The sequence below is a fragment of the Hemicordylus capensis genome, chromosome 3, assembly GCF_027244095.1.
Source record: "Hemicordylus capensis ecotype Gifberg chromosome 3, rHemCap1.1.pri, whole genome shotgun sequence".
Classification (NCBI taxonomy): Eukaryota; Metazoa; Chordata; class Lepidosauria; order Squamata; family Cordylidae; genus Hemicordylus; species Hemicordylus capensis.
The window spans coordinates 67,700,234-67,722,433 of record NC_069659.1 but is presented as its reverse complement, the minus strand read 5'-3'; the positions used below and the strand labels follow the sequence as shown (position 1 = coordinate 67,722,433).

Below are 22,200 nucleotides of genomic sequence, written 5' to 3'. Positions count from 1 at the left end.
ATCGGGGGGAAGTTAGGATGCCACATTGGGAGTGCATGGGGCATTCTGGGGAAACCCTTGAGGCTGGAAGGCTTGCTGTAGCCTCCTAGTTGGGGGTCTACTCATGAGTCGCTGCAGCGTGGAGCTGCACTGCGGTGTCTCACAATCACCAAAATGGGGTTAGCAGAGCGCTCACTCCGCTAACCTTGTTTAAGGGAGGTTAATTAAATGGACTAACTGCCAGGAGCCACACAACTCTCAACGGTTCTCACAACCACTCGCAAGTGGGCTGGGCTGCCTTAGCCCACTTTCGAGCAGTCATGTGAATAGTCTCATTGATTTTAAACTAATTATGTTTGACATTACAGCTGGTACAGTTATAATACTAACCATGGTTAGCACTGAAAAGAAGGTAGGCAGAATTCAAGGAGGGAGGGAAGATGATAGACGGAGTAGAAGCGCATGAGTCTAAGGGGTGGTCCTAATCTTGCAACCATGATTGGGAAATACTGTTGTAAACCTTCTTAGGAGGATTAGCCATAATTAAGGAGTCCCAAGTTCTTTATTCCGTGGAGGGGAAAGAAATATCTCTCCTAGACATTGCACATTTATGGTTTCTCTGGTCAATGAACAATTGATATAACTCAAAAACAAGCAGAGTGCAAACAATATCAAAAATAAATAAATAAATTACTAGTCAAATTATTAAAAGAAAATAATAATAAAGGGGGGTAATCAGAATGAATGGCGAATAATAACGAAATGTAGATCAAAACTGTGTTCTGCTGCCGGAGCATTAAACCCGACTGCAAACTTGGAATGATTTTGTGCCTATTCCAAACCCCAATCGTAGAGGAGGTGGCCTAGAACCTGTTGGAAGTGAAGGACTTTGCGCTGTCTCTTGTCTCAATGACAGTGGAGGACAGACTAGTGAGTCAGAGGGCTAGAGGGTCAAGACATTGGTCATCCCTTCTCTACTGCTCTGACACTATCCCTTTGGAATGTAGCTTGCTACTCTTAGGGACTAACTTCCTTCCTTCCTGTTTTTCACTTCCTCTCTCCCTTCTCTTCCCAAGCTCTTCTCCCCTACACCATGTGTGCAGAGATGCAGAATCCATCTGCATCCAGCTAGCTAGATGATATTATTATTATTATTATTATTATTATTATTATTATTATTATTATTATTATTATTATTACATTTATATCCCGCTCTTCCTCCAAGGAGCCCAGAGCGGTGCACTACATACTTGAGTTTCTCCTCACAACAACCCTGTGAAGTAGGTTAGGCTGAGATAGATTAGAGATTCTAACTCCTCACTTTCCTATTTAGAATGGAGTTCTCTAATAAATGCCACTTATATTGATTTGAAACGATGAACTGGTTCCAAGTTACTTTACTCTCAGCATACACGCATGCCTGACTAAATTCCACTGTGTTGTGCCTCTGTGCCTCTGTAATGAAAAAGGGTTTTTTCCACCAGAGAGAATTCCCAACAGAACCAATGGGTGTTCCATCAGCAGGCAAAGGGAAGACAGGAGATTCAGGGCAGGGGGTGGCAATGCACCCACACCAAGGACCCCCATTCGAAAGAGAAAGACTGGGAGACAATACACATCACCCCTGCTGTGCTGACCCCATATTTTCTCCTTTTTCTATGGCCCAATATATGCCATCTGGCAGCAGCGAGGACATGCAGCACATGCAGGGGCTTCTGCCATGGGGATGCGCAGTCAAAGAACTGAACACTTGTCCCTCACTTCACGCCACAATGGATTAGATTCCCCAGTTGCTATTTGTAAACAAAGCAACGGGGATGGCTTCTTTACATACACCCTCCCCAGACAATGGGTGTGTGACCTTTGCTTTCTGGATGCCCACAACCTCAAGTTTGGAGCAGAGGGCCATCCGTGCAAAGCAATGGATTCCCAGCCTCCCTCATCCTCCAGATCTTCGGTATCCACAGGTGGCAGCGCGATGGACAGCAGCCAAACTGTTGACCCAACAAGAAGGGGCAGAGCAAAGCCCTGGAGTGGGGCAGAGACTGGTGCCTTCATGGAGATCTGGACCGGCAAGAGGGTTCAGAACCAGCTGTGGACCAGCTTCAGGAACGAGGGCACCTATGCCTTGATAACAGACCAGATGCAAAGCCATGGGTATAGCAGGTCTGCTAACCAGTTGTGGGAGAGGATTCAGCTCCTGGGGGCGGTGGGGGGATTCAAGACTGTACATGTCCACAACAAGTCATCTGGGGTGCAGCCCTGGACAATGCCACACTACAAACTGCTTTCGATGGTGATGCTGGACAGGATGGACATTGTGCCCTGCAACACGTCCAGAACCTTCCACCCCACCCCATCGTGGACAGGAGGCCGAGGGCCAGCCAGCTGACTGCCCTTGCAACCACACAGCGCCTTGTCAGGACCTCTCCACCATCTTCCACTATGGCAAACACTTGCCAAGCAGCTGCTACCACCATGAGTGCAGAGGGCACAACAATTACACACACACACGGACCGTGACCACTGGTCAGGCTCTTGTGAGGGATGGGCAAGCCTGTACTTGGGGAACGGGGTGACAGCAAGCCACCCTTGTAAAAGCCTGGTGGTCTAGTGCCCACAACCATGTTGGCCTCCAGGCAGAGCTCTGTCTGGCCCACCATTCCATACCCAGCTGCTCCAGTCCATCAGCCACTAGGAGGGCTTGGTGCCAGGGAGATTTCTAGTACCACCGGAGGCCTTGAAACATTGTTAGTGCCTTTGATGGCCCAGACAGCCCATGTTCTCACAGAACCCTGCACGCTGTGAAAGAGGGAGAAGACGGGGACAGCGATTAGACCAACATCGAAGAACTGGTCCAGCAATACCTGGAATCGCTGGACCTGTTCAAGTCCGAGCATGGGACAACCATAGGGGAGGGCACAGGGTTCGAGGGTGAACCACTCAGGACACAGCTGCTGCTGAGGACACAGGCTGCAAGCTGCTCTTTCTAGAGTGCTGTTTTTTGGAGGAGGAAGGTGGGTGTCCCCTGGGAGACCAAGGAGCCCTTGAGCCAGAATCAAATGGTGAGTGCAGGGTGACCCTGCTCTTTTTTCTTAGGTGCCTAGGGTTGTTGTGTGGTGGCCTTGTGGTTGGTAAAGAGTGCCCTGTTTAGTGAGGGTGGCTTTGGGTAGGTGAGTCTACTCTGCAACAATAGGAGAGCTGTGAAAGCTGTGTTGGAAAGGGTGTAGTGCACAGGGAACAGGCATAGTGTAAGGGCTCCTGCTTGTTGTATCATGGTGGAAGAACATCCGGAGGGTGTGGGTGGCTGAGTGGTGGTGCTGGGTGGAACTCCAAGTCTAAATCATGTTTTTCCTACCCATGCCACTCTTTCCCTCTCCAGAGCCTCCGCTGAAGGAATACCCTCTCCGGCTGCTACTTCTGCTGGAGGAACAGACAACAGAGCCAGTCTGTCCAGCTGAGCCCCAAGACCAGCCAGCCCCCGGTCCTGATGACCTGCAAAGACCCCTCAGCAGTGCTGCATAGGTGATGCAACTCCACAACAGGAGGAAAGTTGACTGTCTGCAGCTGGCAAAAGACCTTGTGGTGCAGCACGCTGAGACCTCACAGGCCACTTGTGAGGGAGGTGCTGTGTGAGTTGGATCTGAGGGAGGGGGAACAGCATGAAGAGGAACAGAGGGCTTTTGAGGAGGCCACAGAATGGTCTGTGTCTGCCTACCGGAGCAGTCCAGGAGCTGGCGGATGCACAGGGAAAGACTGTGAGGGAGGTGATGGGCATCCTAGAATGCAGCAAAGAGGCTGCAGACCCCCGAAACACCATCATCATGTAGAAGGAGGTGGACGTTCCAGGGCCAGGACAAAGCAACTGAAGCCATGCCCAAAGCAAGAGCCCACCCATGCCACCCTCTCTCCAGCAATGCCCATCTCCCTCTGGTTTGAGAGATTGGTGGGTGGGTCACAGCAATCCACCAGCACCAGCACCACCACCCCATGCCCCAATTCTGCAGCGTGAGCATCCCAGTCCAAGACGGTGTGTGCGCATTCACTGCAACCACTCCACTGCCTAGCTGAATGGATCTTGCCATGGCGGGCATAGCAGAGGCATCCCAGTCAACGCGGCCATGCAGACAGTCCTCCACACCATGGAGGAGGCCACAGGGAGAGCCCAGCAAAGCAGACTCATCCTCCTGGCCATGCAGGCCTCAGGGCCCACAGGTGTGGCCACGGCCTGCGTGGAGGCAATATGGTTCCTTGGCTTCTCCAGGACATGCGCAGGTATGATCGCGCACTGCAGAGCATACATAGAATCTGGACGGAGACAGCTGGATGCCTTCACCAATGCCATGCACGCCCTGGATGAGGAGTGGTCCAAGGGAAAGAGAAGGTGGGGGCTGCCCAGGCACAACACCACTTGGAGGTCAATGGAGAATGCGGACAAGTGGGAGGATGACTGCTTCTGTGCCAGTAGTAGCAGCAGCATACCAACCAGGCAAATACTGATATATTATTCTCACTCTACTCCATTCGCCTGCCTGGTTAGCACTGCTACTTCCTTCCCCTCCTCATGGAGTTGAGGAACAGAGCAGCCCGCATCTGAATGCTTAGATGGAAGCTTCCTAAGGGCAATTGGCTTTCCAACCAGAGGAAAACAGCAGCAATAACCAGTCAGATAAGTGAGCAGGGAGAGGCAAGAATGGCATATCAGCATTTGATTCTCTGGTATGCTAGAGACAGATGCAAATATAAAAAGAGAGCTGACAGTACATTCACAGCATTGGGAGCTTCCTCTTGCTTGCTTGCTTTCTCTCTCTCTCTTTCACAAAGGCATATTTACATCTGTCTTCAGTCTCAGAAGGAAAAATGACATATTTGTGTGAACTTTGGCAGATGATCTGCTTGTTTCAGTCAATCACATCTCATCTGTGAGAAGTTCAGAGGCAGAATGGAAGAAGTGGATATGAGAGACTGTGGAGAGGACATTGTGGATGATATAGAAACTGAAGGGGATGGAAGGTGTGGTTGGACAGAATGTATAAATAGAGCCTGAAAATATGAAAGTACACATTCCTGTTTCATTAGTAGACAACACTTTTGAAAGAAAGATAAAAATAGTGGCAAAAAACCACTTGGTTAAGCACAGTGTTAAGATAAACTTCAGCTAACTGGGCAAAAAGAAGCGTTTTAGAGTGGTGGCCCTTATGAATGCTTTTAAATAATAACAACCAAGGACTTAATTTCTGCCCTCATCTTCCAGCAAGTAGCCTCAACATGAATGAGCAAAAGGAATAAAGACCTCTAGAAAATTAACAGGGGCTCCTGGTATGGAAATGGGATTAATTCATGAGATGGACCAAGACTTATCAAGATATAAAAATATAAAATAACAGTAATAATAATAAGCAAATGAGGATGCAAGGAGACAGAAGCAAGCCATAGCTGAGTCACAGGTCCACAACAGGTGAGATGTGATTGAGAAGGTGTTACCATACTTGCTCACACATGTATATGCTTTTGTGCCAAAGCCTAACTTGCATTGTGAATAAAAAATGCATAGTTTGGGATCCCGCAGTCCACTTAGGGACTCAGCAGTTAAGTTATTCAGCTTAGAAGAAAAGGTTTGAGCACTCAGGTAGGTGTTCAGCCAGGTGGATTTCTGAGCAGCATGAGAGCACCAAGCTTCCATGGCAAAGACTTCAGCAACTGAAGTTTAAAAGCAGAGGCTTTTTATAGGGTTTTGTCCTCTGATAAGTTCCAAACTGGGAAAACATGGGAAATACAAAGGGCAAAGTTGAAAATCCAGGTACTCAACTTAGAGAAGGTGCGAGTGTAGTAGTTGCTATTCAGATGGAGCACAGAACAGAAGTGTTCTATTGTGCTGAATCTACATAACTGATTTGAGACTTGATTACATTGTGGGTGTGTTTTCCCTGTGGTTGTTTTTTGGGTTGTTGTTTTTTTGTTTGTTTTTTGAGATAGCTTTTTGTCTTCTAAGGCTTCTTGCTGTACCAGGATCTCTGGTTCCTTTAAGATTGCAGAAAATTCAGAATGTGTTCATCGCCTTTTCTTAGGTAGCTTCTGCATCAGTTCAGGGTTTGCATGACACAGCTGTTTCATCCAAACAGCAGTCAACACCCTTCCTGTCACTAAGTGCTTGTCCATGCTTTATTCAGCCTTGCTTCTGTTAGAAGCCCATGTTTCCAGAAAGGACTAGGGATGTTCTCTGTCAAGAATGGTAGAATAGTGTCAGTGGAATGGTGGCTTCTGAAAACCAGATATACACTTCTGTTCTAGGGTGCATTTGAGAAAGACAGAAAGGAGATTAGTTAGAAACTGGCAATAGGTATTGTAATAAGAAACTAAAAGGAATCAGGAAGTCCAAATATGGCTTCAAATGCACCACAAGGAGTGAAACCAATAGACTAAGCGAGGCATTCCTCATTAAAGAAATACATTGTTCTAGAAATCTGGGAGAAATTGCATAGTGTCTAATGGAGGTGACTCAGTGCAGGATTTTATGAAACCCTCTTTGTAAATGATACAAAAAAGTAAAGCTTGGAACAAAATCAATGCTGAATTTACTTGGAAGAAAAACTGAGGTTTGTTTTAGGAGGCTTAACATGTGCAGTAATGTAGACCAATATTCCCACAGGCAAAAGAAGTCCCAACAAATAGAGAAACAACCATTTACCCTACCCATCACCATGCCATCTGGAAGACTACACAATGTAATTTGCAGGAAAATGTGTTCCCCAACCACCCCCTCATGCAACTTGCTGGTAAGCGTGATTCTCTTCTTCCTCCTCCGGCACTACACGAGAACATATGCGTCAGCAGGACTTGGGAGATGTTATTTCATGTGCACTCCAGAACAGAACAAATTTAGCGACAGGGTACACAATGTTGCAACATATGAAGGGCATGCGTTCCGCTGCCTGACCCTAGGATGAGACCATTGCAAGATTCTAGTATGAGGTGGAGGTAATGATGGTTGGCTGTTTTCAGTTGTCAGGATCATGGCTTTCTGCTCCTGATTACTGAATAATAATGCCAGCCTTGCCCTTCTATGGAAATTTATAGAAAGTATTGGGAATGTTGTAAAGATGATAAGAATGTAAGGTGGAAATTAGATGTTTCTGATTAAGGTATAAAAATGCATTGATAGATTATTGAAGACAAAATTGTGGGAGAAAAGGTGGTTTCAAATACCTCATGATCTTTGTTTTAAAGGAGAAATGAGCAATTTCTGGGTTTCTTCAGAAATATCCCAGATTAGTATTGAAAAAGGGATGTGGGGGCCAGAGTAGATGTTAAATGGTTGGCTGACAAGAAGAACTGAATGTGCCTCTCACTACAGCATTTCAGATTTCCTGAAATACTGAAGGGGAAGAGCTTTCTCAGAAGGTGGTGCTAATTACTAATGTATTTAGAGAGTAGTATTAGCATTGTATTTAAATGTGCATCGAATATACCTAGTGTACACATAGGTATACTATTATACAGTGAGGTACAGACTTTTGAGTGCTGTGAAAAGGCGCAACCAATTTAGTGTACCAATGGGAGGCTTCACATGATTGCAGGCAAGTCAGGAAGCTGAGAACTGAAGGTTCCCAGTCAGCACACCTGGCATGTATATCATGTGAACCAACCAACCAGTAGTTCCTTACCTGTCAATCTATTCTATTGATTTTCTCAGCCCATCTTCAAACCTTGGTTCCAAGTGGACAGAAAGTAGGTAGAAACTTGGGCAAACAGGTCAAGAACCTTTGGTTGGCAGGTTTGCACAAGTAACCTGCCAGGAGTGTGCATGCTCTGGGAGACTTTGGATCCTGGCTTCTGGACCTAGCAGCATTCATGTGAAGCCAGCCAATGTGAGGTCCAATATGTAGAGGAACCAGCGGTGCACTTAGGTAATTTTGGAGCCTAAAGGCCTTTGGAGCCCCACCCCGCCCCTGCTGCAGTGTTCCCTCTAACAAGGGTTCCCAGATGTTGTTGACTACAACTCCCAGAATCCCCAGCTGCAGTGGCTTTTGCTTGGGGATTATGGGAGTTGTAGTCAACAACATCTGGGAATCCCTGTTAGAGGGAACACTGCCCGCCTCTGTTGCAAGTTAAGCACCATTTTTTAACACATAGTTTTAAAAAACCACACCACCCAAGACAAATTAAAGAGGAGTTGGGGAGCTCCAGGGGGTGTGGAGGGGAGATCTAGAACTGAATCCATCCCATGGACCACCATTGCACACCCATGTGAAGGAACCTGCCCTTTGTCTTCATAAAAGAGTGCAACATGCCCCTCCTTTTCCCAACCCTTTACATTTTCAGAATGGCTGGGCTTAGAGTTCTGAAACTGGGCACACTTGTAGTCCAAGATGGCAACACACTGTGTATTTTTATTTCAATGAAATTGGTCACTCCTGTGATTTTTAATGATTTTTTTTTTGGTCTGCTGCAGTAAAACTGCCAGAAAGAGTTATCTCTGTCCACAGAGTACTTCACAGCTAATGAAAGTGGAACTAACTGTTACATCTGAATAAACAAACTTTTTTTTACAAGTTCACTATGCTCAAGTTGGTTTGTGATCCAAAAGGTCTACATGAGAACTCTGAAGCAAGGAGCATGTATTGTGGTTTCAATTTTTCCCCCTTATGAATGCACTATATGTCCAAGTTGTATTAGAACTGTGGAGAAAAGGACATGTGTGGTATCCCAGTTTAGTTTGTGAATGGCCAAGAAGCGATGTGAATCTATTGGGTTTGGGGTAGTCTTGTCTTTTCTTTTGGCAAATTCACTCTGGGCCAGATCTGTGGGTTTGTGGTGAATGATCAAGAAGATGTATGGATCCTTTGGGAGGTTGTGTAATCCTACACACACACACACACACACACACACACACACACACACACAATGTACTCTGGCCCAGACCTATGGGTTTGTGGTGAAATGTATATATACAGAAAAGATGCTTATTTTGCTGTGGGACCCCATAAGCTCCTCAGGTTCAGAGTCCAAATTACCTAGCTTCACCTCTGATTCAGTGTTGGGCCACAGTTGCTAAGCTTATTCCTCTGCTGCTAAATAACCTCTAGGGGTAAAAATGACTCTCCCGTCAAATGAACTGTTATGGTAGTGGGGGCAGGGGCATTTATAACCATGCCTTGTAATGTTTTACAAGAACTTACACAGGAGTTGCCTGTGGATTTTGAAAGAGAACTTTTTGGAACTGGTTTTTTGAACAATTAGACTCTGTGAGCAATGTACTGAAATAAAGATGGAGATAGATGTAAGATATATGATTCCAGTTAGGAAATACCTCTTGTTATAAGAATTGAAGCACTGCAACATTCAGATGGCTCTAAAGACTTACTTTTTAAAGCGTTAGGATTTGTGATAAAAGTACTATACAAATAGGAAGTGTACAGTGCAGTAAGAATGCTGGAGTGTCAGATCACTTGTACATTATGGTAGTGAAATTGACATTCTATTGGATATGGGGTGTAGATCATGAAAATTTATTAATTTGTCTGAGTCAATATTTAGATTATGAGTGATTTAAAAATAAGTGTATATAAAAAGAAGGATTTGTGTGGTAAATGATATATGGTCCTTATTAGAATAGAACCACAAGGAAAGTTATTTGTTTGTTCAGCTTGTCATTCTCTTGGGACAGGGATATAAACTGCTTTGAGAACTTTTGTTGAAAACAATTTATTAAAATGCTTTTGATGACGACGACGACTATAGTAATAATATGGGGGTGAGAACAATAATATCACCTGAGGACAGGTTTTTCACTTTCTTGTGATATCAGAAATGAAAGGTATTTTTAAGAGTAGGGTGACAGAAATAAAGAAAGAAAACTAGAAAGCTACTTTTTAGATTTTGTCCACAACTTGGAGATTCTAGTGTTTTTCAGTTCCTTCTATGGGTGGCTGTGCAAGTAGGATTGTATGGACTGTGCCTTGCTCTCTGTGTGACAGTGTGGTGCTATCAAGCCCTAGGGGAAGGGGCCTTTGATATTTCAGTACCAGCTGTACTCAATGATAGAGCACATGCTTTGTGTACAAAATATCCCTGGTCTGTCTTCTAGAATCTCCAGCTAAATGATCTCAGGTAGCTGACATCCCCACCCTTTTGAGACCATAAAGAACTGCTGCCTGCCAGAGTAAACAACACCAGGCTGGATGGACCAATGGTCCAAATCAACAGCTTAATATGTTCATATGATATTGGCTTTGTGTGTTGTGGATGAGGTTGCAGGTCATGTATTGTAGGATTTCTAACAAACCTATAATATTGTGAAAGGCCAATTGTACTTACAGACCATCATGCACGCACATACTTTACTTTACAGGTTCTTTGGCAAGATAAAGGGATAAAGTTGCAATCGCCCCTGTTGGCTTTCTAAAGTATAGTGACAGAGGTAGGAATCTACAGGTCAGGTTTGATGAAACAGTCACTGAAATATCCAGCAGGTGGCAGTGAGAGTGCCAACTTCAGCTCTGTGATGCTGTTCAACAATAGAAGCAGCAGCATCAAGTGCTGGCTGCAGTTTCTGAGCCAGTCCTCTCTGCTGCTTTTGCTGCTACACTTCACTTCATTTGCTGTTTACAGAGGTGCCCCTCCTTTCAGCCTGGACTATCGCACCACCACTCTTAGGACTTTCAAGCCTGATGCTGACTGGAGATAGCCAAGTGAGGATCCTGTTACTGGCATGGGATGAACGGACCTAGCCTGAAGGTGAGACATGCATGCTACTCACTGGGACGCTTTGGAGCTTCTACCTGTGCATGCTTTTGCTTAGTACTCCTCCACACACAAAAATCCACCTGCCTTCTCATGCTACTGCTACAACTAAGAGCTGTGCCAGAATGCCAATAGGAAATGCTGAACATCACTAGGAATTGTCATAGCATTTGCTTCCATTCAGTGAAATGTTGTCATGATTTTTTTTCCCCAGGTCAGTGAGGTGTAGGGTGACCAGATACAAGAGAGGGCAAGGGTCCTGTAGCTTCAGTAGTTGTGTAAAAGAGGGAATTATATCAGGTGAAGCTTTTCTTATGCTAGTGGCACTGTGGCAGGACAAGCTGTGCCAGCCAAGACTCACTCTTCTAGGTAACTATTAATGGTAAAGCAGTCCAGTCCTCTGCTACATCAAGTCACCTTAGTGAAGCAGGAATACCAATTTCAGTCAAGAATAGAAAACTATATGGTGAGAAGGGGAGGATAATGGTGCTCTATGGGAAGCAGATGAACTATCAGTCAGCCTATTCTCAATTTTCCCTTCTGACATCGCCATGGCCTCCCTCTTCGTCCCAGCTTATTTTGCAGCACAGCTGAAATACAGGCGTACTTGGACATCATAAGTCCTGCAGAGTTCAATAGGACTTATTCCTGAACAAGTGTCAGGCTGCAGCCCTTAGAAATTCTCCTGCCTTCTAACTCTGTGCAGTAGTGATGATGTTTGATGTGTGTTGCTCAGTGCACAAAAACACAGCTGTAATCATGCAAACATTCCTGAGAGTAAAGTCCATGGCTACCCACAAATTCAAGATGTGCTATGCTTAAAACATGAAAGTTTTGTCTTTCTTTCCAAAAGATGGCACATTTTCTTTTATCTCCTTGTTGATTTTTGTTTCAATAGAGTTGGAGAACAAGAGGTACTGCTTGTGTTGTAAAGATCTCTTTTAAGATCTCTGGGTCCAGAATAACAAAAAAAATTGCTCCTTCCAAAGCTTCTGTATTCTGCACTCTCACTAGTGTTCTGCACTTTATAGTATGCACTCGCTGAGCTTAGGAAGCTCAGTGTACCTTCTCCTGCAAAGAAAGCCAGCATCATTTCTTGTTGCACAAGGCAGTGAATGTGATAGGAGGCTTCCTTATGTTCTCTGCCTGACTTCATATTCAGTTAATACACTTTTTCTTTTGCCTCTATTTGGATTTTTTTTTTAATAAACTGTCATCACATTCAAAGGGAAATAAATTAGAGGGAGGAAAGACAAACTTAACCATCTGACTACCTGCCCACAGGTTTTAAAATACAATGATTTTTTTAAAAAGTCATTTCTATCACTTCAGAACACTGCAGATTCAAATTGCCTTTCGGTATTGTGTTTCTTTTTCCATGCCAAAGCAAAGTAATATGAAATGTAGTTTAGGCAATTCTATTTTGCCCAAAGCTTTCAACAAATTATTGGAAACAGATTTTACTAATGTTTATGCTGGACAATTTATTATATAAGATTTCAAGATCACTGAAACACTATATGAAAGATTCAAAAGCTGCTCATAAAACTTCAGTTTTATAACACTTTGGTTCATAGTGACCTGGCAAAATCCTTGAGCATTTGTTTTCTCAGGCACTTCTGTAGATATATTGCCAATATATAGCATGTGCCTCCAGCTTTGCATATGTTTGTTTACAGCTGATTAAAAGGCTTGATTAAAAATATGTGAGATACATATTTTTTTTTTAAAAAAAACACGTTTTGTATCTGATATTACAAGACTAGATTCTACTGCACATGCACATGGACACACACACACACACCGCAAAACACTTATATTACTTTTAGTAGAAGCTTTTGTCTGCAGATGTAGGGGTCCATAACATTTTATGGAACAGGAGAAAAATCTGACAGAGAATAACAACATTCACAAAATTTGTGATTCACTTGTGAATGTCCACAAACTCAGATATACTAGGGTAAGTTGACAGTCACTTAAAGGTGATTGGTAGTATTCACCGGTAAATGCTTCAAAAGTGGAGAATATTCATAAAATTTATCAGGGATTGTCTGCATTCCTATACGAGTGTCAATATTCACTAAATATTGGATGGTGAGTGAGTGAGTGAGTGTGTGTGTGTGTGTTTATAAATAATATAAAGCAGATATAAATATGAGATATGAGGCATGCCTAGAATGTATGTATTACTCAACTAGATGTGATAAAACTTGCTGTGATAGCCCCATTTATGTATGATACAGTGGGGGGAGGGTGGTATCTCTCTTCCATAAAACTGAGCACACTAGTTGTAGGAGCTGAGCCCTCTCCTACAGTACTTTCCCATAGCCTTTTCTCTCAGTTCATTTTGAGATAATATCAGAGCCAGACTAAATTAAAAATGAAGATTGTGAGGGGGAAGGTAGGTAAAGATTCAGCACCTACATTACCTTTTGCTGTTGAAAGTAACACAGTAAAGGCTTTGTCATAAATGGGGCAGATAAATGAACTATCAACAATGTTACCTCTGTCACATCTAGTTTGGCTGTCCAACACGAGGCTGTCCTACATGGTCACAAGCTAGAATCTATCCTGCTTTGCATCCTATCTCTGAAGTGGCCACTGCAATTCAATTTATGCCTGTTGCAAGCTTCTTCCTAACGAGTTAGGCAGCATTTTCAGTGTTAATTATTCCTTATCTATCCAATCTTACCTTTGAACAAAAACTGCTTCTGGTTTTGCGCTTCCAGATTTGTATGTTTGTTTATCTACTTTGGCTGTCGAGGCAAGAATGATATATTAGGCAATCTTGGTTCAGTCATTTATTAATTATTATTATTTATTTATTAGATTTATATACCGCCCTTCCAAAATGGCTCAGGGTGGTTCACAGCATGATAAAAACAATTAAAACAAATTAACAATTAAGAACTACTAAAACACAATAAAACCAATAAAACAGCTAAAAGCCCTGAAAATCAGGGCAACAATTTAAAATGGCATTCATATGGTAGTTGCCACGCTGACTTTTACATTATGTGTGTGTATACTGTAGATGCGGTGACCATGGGGGGGGGGAATCATGTGTTCTTTCAAAATGCGAGGAAAGAGACAAATAAAGCACGAAGGGATCACAGAGTCAACTGGTGGGAAGAGACTAAGAGGCCATTATCCCACTCCTTTGCTGCAAGGTAGAGGCATGCACAATATAGTCATTTATTTAATTGCATTTTGTTCTGTACTTCCTAGAAGGATTCAGGATAGCATAGAGAGGGTTCTTCTTTCTCTCATCCCTCCCCCATTTTATCCTCACAGTATGGATGAGGTAGATTAGGCTGAGAGAGAATGATTGGCTCAAAGTCACTCCGTGAACTTCATGACTCAAGTCCTCTTCAGCAGTTCCTAGTCTGGGTATGCTGCACCCAGGTACAGGATGAATTGGTGTTCACTAGCTGGTCATGAACATGATCAGTGCTTGTCTGCAGAGGAGAATGTCTCTCTCTGTAACTGAAAGAAGGGAAATCTGTGATTTGGAATGCTGGCCACCTAGCATTCCAAATCATAGGGGAAAATTCTCCCCTCAGTCTGTGTTTTTATCTGCAGATAACTGCTAAACATAAAGCAAGGGGTGTAACTACAGAGCACATTGACACTAGGGGAATGACTAGCTGGTGCATTTCTCTTCCTTCTGTACCTGGGTACAGTGTGGATTGAAGTTCTAGAGAACTGAACCATGAAGGACTACTCTAGAAACCCACAGTAATAAGATTTGTTTAAATTTAAAATGGAAGGTGGGTGCATAGTGTCTCCAGTGTGCATGCATATAAAAATACTGTATGTGCATTAACACTAAGGCATGCCGCATGCAGCACTGCTACATTATATTGGCTGACATTCTCCACAGTGCTACAGCAATGGAAGAAGCCCTGAAGTGTCACAAAAGCTGAAGCCTAGCTGTGCTTCTTCTGTGCTGCTGCAGCAGTGAAGGGGTGGAGGCACAATTGTTGCTGTTCTCTCCTGCCTCCTAAGGAGTACTTACTAGCAGGAATACGTCCCTGAAGGCTATTCAACCCTCAAAGTTTGGAGTAGGCTAATGGAAGAAGTGTCATATGAACCAACCCTATATCAGTCTTTTTCTTGTCCTTTAAAACATTCCTGATATTCTGGCAACGCAATACACATAATGGATTTACACCAAATTCTTCTCTCCTGACCTTTTTATTGCATAGATTAAAAGAAAATTAAAACTACAAATAAAGAACAGACGTTTCGATGTACAGAGTCAACTTCAGTGTTCCATGTCTCACTGTTTAAAATCCACACTCTTATATGACAGATACTCTCCCTAAATCCAAGCAGGCACCTGGTTAGCACATGAAAAAATGGGGGAGGGGGAGGTGGAAATTGATGACTGACAGCAATTATTGTCAAAAATTGCCCTTCTGGTTATTCATTAATCTAGGTATTGGCTTTAAAAAACAAAGCAATGTATTGATACATTGGCAACATTTGCAGTCCATACTTAGCATTGGAATGGACTCTTCTGAACCAAAGATGATCACAGCAAGATTGAGGAACCTCTTAACTGCTGAAGGAAGCAGGGACAGCTTCTCTGTGGGTATTTGTGAATTTAGGGGAGGGTTATGTGAAGTTCTCTGGAGTGTGTCTATATCCTATTCAGACATTATGTTGTACGTACATTCAGGTGTGTGCCCATGTCAGTGTTTTTTGTGTCAGTGTTAATTTTAAAAGTGAACCTGGGTGCAGGTCCCTCAAATGCATAGTATGGATAGGGAGTGTACAACTTTACATGCTTTCTACATAATGTTTGAATGAGTGTGTGTGTGTATATATATGTGTGTGTGTGTATGTATATATATATATATATAGAGAGAGAGAGAGAGAGAGAGAGAGTACATCTGTACTCCATACACAGATTGATAGTACATGCACTGAACATAATGTGTAAATAGGGTTCATATGAGAGGGAGTGAAGGGGTTTTCTGTGTCCACATGTGTCCTTGTGTGATGTCCTTGTAGTTTTGTGTGCCAACTGAATAATGTTAAGTGTACTATATTGTTAATTCTGGAAAGACTTCACGTATTGGGTAGTGTCAGGGATGTAAGCTAGCAAGGTGGAGATGCTAGAACAAACTGAAAAGGAAACAAAACTAGTGAATTCAAACAATATGATTAATTGCTTGTTATCTCAGAAAGGAGGTGCCACAACAGTATAAGATATCAGTATTCAGATAAGCTACAATTCATTCAGATTTCTGTACTCATTGGCTGACATGATGAGAAAAATTACCCCAAGTTAGTCCTATTGAAATTAAAGGCCATTGCCTAACTTGTCCTTTTACTTTCAATGGGACTACTTTGAGTAATTTTACTCATGTCAGGCAATGTTTTCAGTTAATATAAATCTAAAATTGCCAATGAAACAAGGGGAACTTGGACTGTGCCCATAGATGGATTATACAAAGTAAGGTAAAGTGTGCCATCAAGTCGATTTTGACTCCTGGCTCCCAGAGAGCCCTGTGGTTTTCTTTGGTAGAATACAGGAGGGATTTACTGTTGCCACCTTCCGCGCAGTCTGAGATGATGCCTTTTAGCATCTTCCTATATCGCTGCTGCCCGATATCGTACCAGCGGGGATTCTAACTGGCAACCTCCTGCTTGTTAGTCAAGCATTTCCCAGCTGCACCACTTAAGGTGACTTGCTGCACTCTTACACAGTCTCTTCTCAAGCCCTCCCCTTGAGTCGCTTGCCTTAGTTGAAGTTTCAATTTGCATAAATGATCAAAGGTCCTGTAAAAGAATGACTCTATTCTTACATTGTTCCGGCTTCCATTACTAATACCAAAACTCTGCAAAGAGCTGATAAGGGACTGCTGCCCCTCATTTACTCCAATAATATGAAGAAAGATAAATTCTTGAGTCAGTACAATTGAAAAATGGTTATTGTCCTCTTGAATATTTTTAACTGATGAGAGTAAATCTCCTTTAGTTTTGCAGCCTTTCTGAAATGATCAAGCAATTAAGTCTTGTCTTCTTTGGAACTGAATCATGCAGATACATACTTATTGTTGGAATTGGTAAACAAGTGTATTATTTCTATCTGCTTGATTTGAAAGTGATAGGAAATAAAGGTGAAAGACACAATCAATTGTAAACATTAGGGAAATGTTGATATTTCAGGAGCAATCATACTTCTGTTGTGAGCAAAGGAAAGCTATTGCTTTGTGAAATATCTTTCCCCCTAGATTCAGAGCTAATTGTGAGTCAGAATTGAGCTAACTGAGAGATATATAACTGAGAGATCACTGCAAAGAAACTTTATGGACAGAAACAATCTATAGAATTCAAAGACTATGGGGAAAGTGAGACATTTGGCCAGAAACTGTTAAATAGGAGTAGCCCCATACCAAATGGTATGCTTTAAGGACTATATTCCATAGGCTTGTTCTGCTTAGAAATTAATATTTTGTTAGAATGCCTCAGATACTGACTCCCAGCAGATTTTTTTTGAAACTTTAAATATGCTAAAAGGTGCCACTGTGGATAACGGGTGATGACCTGTTAACCACCCATTAACCTTCCATTTGTCAGTAATTGTAGTGCTACACTTTCATTGTGTAGAAATGAGACAGAAATTGTGTTCCATAAAGAAATGTTGCCAAAGCTCTAGAGTCACCTCAACAAGATGATTTTAAAGCAAAGAAAAGCAAATTTTAGATTAACCATCTTTTGGCTACACAAATGACTCTACACACATACACACTCGTTCAGTGAATGCATGATGGGAAAGAAAGCAGGATCGGACCACTGGTCACCTCCCTCCCCTGCTGGGAGGAACAGTACACATGTACACTTACATCTGTTCACATAAATGGTGAATGAGCAAGCATCAAGTGTGTGTGACCAGCAGACTTGCAAATGTCAGAGGCATGCCAACAATAAACTGCTTTGGGAATGTGTTGCTGAAAAGCATGATATAAATAAGAAATAATTAGTTACTGTTCTCTCTGCCATGAATTTCTTCTGACTCCCTTGCTGTGTGTAAGATTCAGATCCATGTATTTACTTTTACCCTGACTGTCCTTTACCTTGGCCTCTGTATTTCTGATATGTGAAATGGGCACATTTGTTCAATAATGTTTTCATGCTTAATTCAGAGGCAATATGCCATTCACTGCATGCAAGATGAAGGGGAGCAAGATAGGAGAGAGGGGAGTACACAACCTTCTCCTGCTTGTGGGCATCCCAGCTGCTACCTGGCTGCTCACTGTGGAACACAGAGCACTGGACAAGGGTCAGCCTGCCCTGATCACAGCAAGCAGCCATGCTTTTGGACTAGGTTAAAGGCTTCTAAAAGTTTTAAAACCCATCTTTCCTTGCAAAGGCAAGAAAACTTGGTTATAAACTAGAAGTACAGGCAGACCTCAATAGCTGTGGATTCATTATCTGTAGATTCATGTATCTGTGGTTGGGTAAAAGACATGCTGATCTCATGTATCCGCAGGTCGGGGGTGGCCAGAAATGACCGCGGAAGTAATTTCTGGCCGCCATTTTTAATATTTATTTATTTATTTATTTATTTATTTATTTAACATTTTTTATACTGCCCAAAAAGTACGTCTCTGGGCGGTTTACAACCAGATAAAAACAAAGGTAAAACATTAGTTAAAAACAAAAACAAGAAATTTAAAACACAGCAATTTTTTAAAAAAATTAAAAAAGATTTTCTGAAAATATTAAAACAATTAAAACAACATCAGTTAAAAGCCTGGGTGAGCAGATGTGTCTTTAAAGACTTTTTAAAAAATTGTCAGAGATGGGCAGGCTCTTATTTCACTAGGGAGCACATTCCAGAGCCTCAGGGCAGCAACGGAAAAGGCCTGTCCCTGAGTAGCCACCAGATGAGCCGGTGGCAACTGCAGACGGACCTCTCCTGATGATCTCAGTGGACATTGGGGTTCAGGATGAAGAAGATGTTCTCTTAAATACCTGGGGCCCAAGCGGTGTAGGGCTTTATAGGTTATGACAAGCACTTTGTATTTTGTCCGAAAACATATTGGCAGCCAGTGTAACTCCTTCAATACGGGAGTAATATGGTCTCTCCTAGATGACCCAGAGACGAGCCAGGCTGCCGCATTCTGGACCAACTGTAGTTTCCAGACTACGTACAAAGACAGCCCCACATAGAGCACATTGCAGTAATCCATCTGGAGGTTACCAGCAGATGTACAACTGTTTTGAGGTCATCTATCTCAAGTAACAGATGCAGCTGGTGTATCAGCCGAAGCCGATAGAAGGCACCTCTGGCCACTGCCTCAACCTGGGACACCAGGGAGAGACTTGGATCCAGAAGCACCCCTAGAGTGCATACCTCTTCCTTCTGGAGAAGTGTGACCCCATCCAGAACAGGCAGATCAAGATCATCTCTTGAGTTTCGACCCCACACAATGAGTCCCTCTGTCTTTTCTGGATTAAGTCTCAGTTTGGTATCCCTCATCCAGCCCATCACTGCCTCCAGACAGGCATTTAGGGAGGTTATGCCCTCTCCCGATGATGCTGACATGGAGAAATAGATTTGGTTGTCATCAGCATACTGATAGCACCCAGCACAAAATCTCATGATGACCTCTTCCAGCTTTTGTGTTCCGGAGCCTTGAATTGGCTCCAATGAAAAAAACCTGGCTTTGGAGGGTTGTTTTCGGGGCACAGTGCAACTCAGGGACCTGCATGCTAGGGAGCTTCTCCCCATATTTCCCCCCCCCCCAAAAAAATTGGCCAATTTTCTATGATTTTCCCAACTGCAAACTTCACTCCCGTGATCCCATAGCCCCAATGACTCGATATTCACAGTTTCTGTATCAGCGGTTGCAGCCGGGAATGGAACCCCCGTGAATATTGAGGTCTTCCTGTACTCCTGTTGTGGTTGCTTAATGAAGACAGTTCACAGTTTATGTGCATTTTGATTTGTTATAAATAACAATAATCTGTTGTAGTTGGTTAATGAAAACAGTTCACTTTAAAACTATGTGGATTTTTATTTGTTATGCATGATAAGCATACTCCTGTTGTAATTGCTTAAGGAAACACACTTTAACCATGTGAATTTTTATTGAATTTGTTAAAGACATTGATTTATAAAATTGCAATTTCTGTTGACCTTTGTACTACTTCAGTATAAGTGTCCCAGGCTGCAAATTGTTTTTAAAAGGCCATATAATCTGGACTACCCCCACTTTTGTTATCCCCTCCCGCAGAGACCTTTAGGCTGGCTATGGGCCTTATACTGTTCCCTGTGCTGATGCTGGTCACCCAAATGGAACACAAAACCAGCAGTCCTAGTGCCAAACTCTGGCATGAAGTAACGCTCTATCATAATGTAATTTTCCTCCCATTTCTGTTTAGTGCTATCACTGACAGAAGCAGCTGCCTCAAGACAGCTTAGCTCTTTGTTGCCACAACCAGCAGAGAGGACAAAGAATTAGCAAGCAGAGGAGACAAAGACAGAATGAGTCATATAGACAGGTCACCAAATCACTGATCTCCAGTTGCCTTTGCTATTTGGAGATGCAGTAATCACAGCTGTCATCTATTGGCCAAGGACAATGGTCTTTCTTCAGCAGAACCTGCTGGATTTGTTTGCATTTCATAGAGAGCACCAGTCATTTCTGCAGAGTTCAGCTAATATATCATAATAATCACATTTCAATAACATTAATCCTTACAAATACTTTGGAAGGTGTTATTATTATTAGTTATATTTCTATCCCACCCTCCATCCAAATAGGTTCTTCCTCCCACAACAATCCTATGAAGTAGATTAGGCTGAGAAATATCACCTGGGCCAAAGTCATCCAGTGAGCTTCATGGCTGAGCAGCGATCTGAGGAATCTAAGGCTTCTCAGTCCTTGTCCAACTCTCTAACCACTACACCACGCTGGGAATAAAGTCAGGCCTTGACTTCCTCCCCCCCACCCTCATCACATATTGCAGATAGACATGGGGGAAATGAGGCTGAAAGAATGTTTGCTTAAGTTTACTTGGTGAATTTATGGTTGAGGTGAGATCTGAACTAGTGGCTTCCTAGTTCACACTCCTAGGCTGGGTTCAGACGTAGCATGGAGCTGCAGGTCCATTGGACCTGTGGCACCACACACAAACACCCCCTGCTCTCCCATCTGCGTTCAAATGTTAGGGAGAGGGGCATCTCTGCAGTCAAAAAGACTGCAGAGGTGGGGGAGCTGGCTGTGTAGGCTTCCTTCTTGACAGAAGGACAGCCCGCACAACCAATCAGGCTGAAGTGCAGGAGGAGCTTCCTCCCTCAGTTCCGGTGCTGTTGGGCCCAAACTCCGGTGCTAGCATTCAAACATCACGCTGCCATTGCAGAAGTGGAGTTAGTGGCGGCAAAACCCCACGGACTGAAGGTTGAGAATGGAGTTTGGCAAGGGAAACCGCAGGTTGCTTTCCCTTGCAAACTCCATTTCCCCAAGTTCAGACATTTGGGTTAGGAAACCGGAGGTGAAGGGACCTCCTGTTTCATCTGAACTAGGCCAATGTCACAACATCAGTTCTCTCTACTGTAGTCACATATGGGTGAACATTTCTTCCTAGTTGCTCTTTTTGACATATATGGGCTTGTTCTAAGGATTCAATGTTAAAGAGTGATGTAGTTCAACTCTTATATACTACAGTACTTTAAGTAGGGTGCTGAATGTTACCAGCAAGTTTTATTTTTAAACTATGTTCATCATGCCTATTTGGACATGTGTCATAAAACCCTGAATTCTCACTGCTATCACCATTACCACCACTATTCATCTGTAAGCACAAAAATTATCTAATGAACTCTTCTAATATCAGGCATAATTTTAAAAAAAGCTTGCTACTGCTTCTTGGCTTAGTCAAACTAATCGTAGAAAATTTCACTCCAGGAAAAAAGAGAATATTTTATAAATGAATAATTATTATTTCTCCTCATGTGTAACTGTTGATTGGCTGATGCCACAGAATGTTCATGAACATTCCAACTGTTCATAGAATGAAGGTGTCAGCCACAGAATGCTCTCAGTCCACCTTCTGTGCGGAAAGAGACAATTATCAGTTGGCTAAGTTTAAAATCTCACACAGCTTCTAGAGACAGATCTGACAACTTGTTAAAAGCAGGAAGAGGACTAGAAAGTAGCAAAGGATCAATAGTTCTGAGGTAGAGTGCACACATTGTAGGCAGAAGGTTACAGGTTCAATCCCTGGCATCTCCAGGTATAGCTAAAACAGATTCCTCTCAAACCCTGGAGAACTATTGCCAATCAATGTAGACAATTCTGAGCTAGGTAGACCAATGGTCTGACTCAATATAAGCCAGCTGAGCTTCATAGGACTGGGATGAGATTTGCAAGGTGCTTGAAAGCAAACCAGCTGATGGAAGTGAACAGATTAGATAGTGGAATGAGATAAAGGAAACTCAAGGCAAGAGTAAGTGGA

General features: G+C 42.9%; 1 protein-coding gene across 5 annotated transcripts in view; it reads left to right on the top strand.

Moving 5' to 3' along the window:
* The first annotated feature begins 5,356 nt into the window (after positions 1 to 5,356).
* Positions 5,357 to 22,200, top strand: part of HTR1F (5-hydroxytryptamine receptor 1F) — a 158,216-nt gene continuing 141,372 nt past the window's right edge. For 4 of the 5 annotated variants that reach the window (XM_053311623.1, XM_053311627.1, XM_053311626.1 and 1 more), the window contains exon 1: positions 10,508 to 10,716. The gene's annotated coding sequence lies outside the window, so the exon portion shown is untranslated. Of the gene's footprint in view, positions 5,438 to 6,628; positions 6,756 to 10,507; positions 10,717 to 22,200 lie in introns of those variants that run through there. The other variant, XM_053311624.1, reaches the window with a different exon arrangement.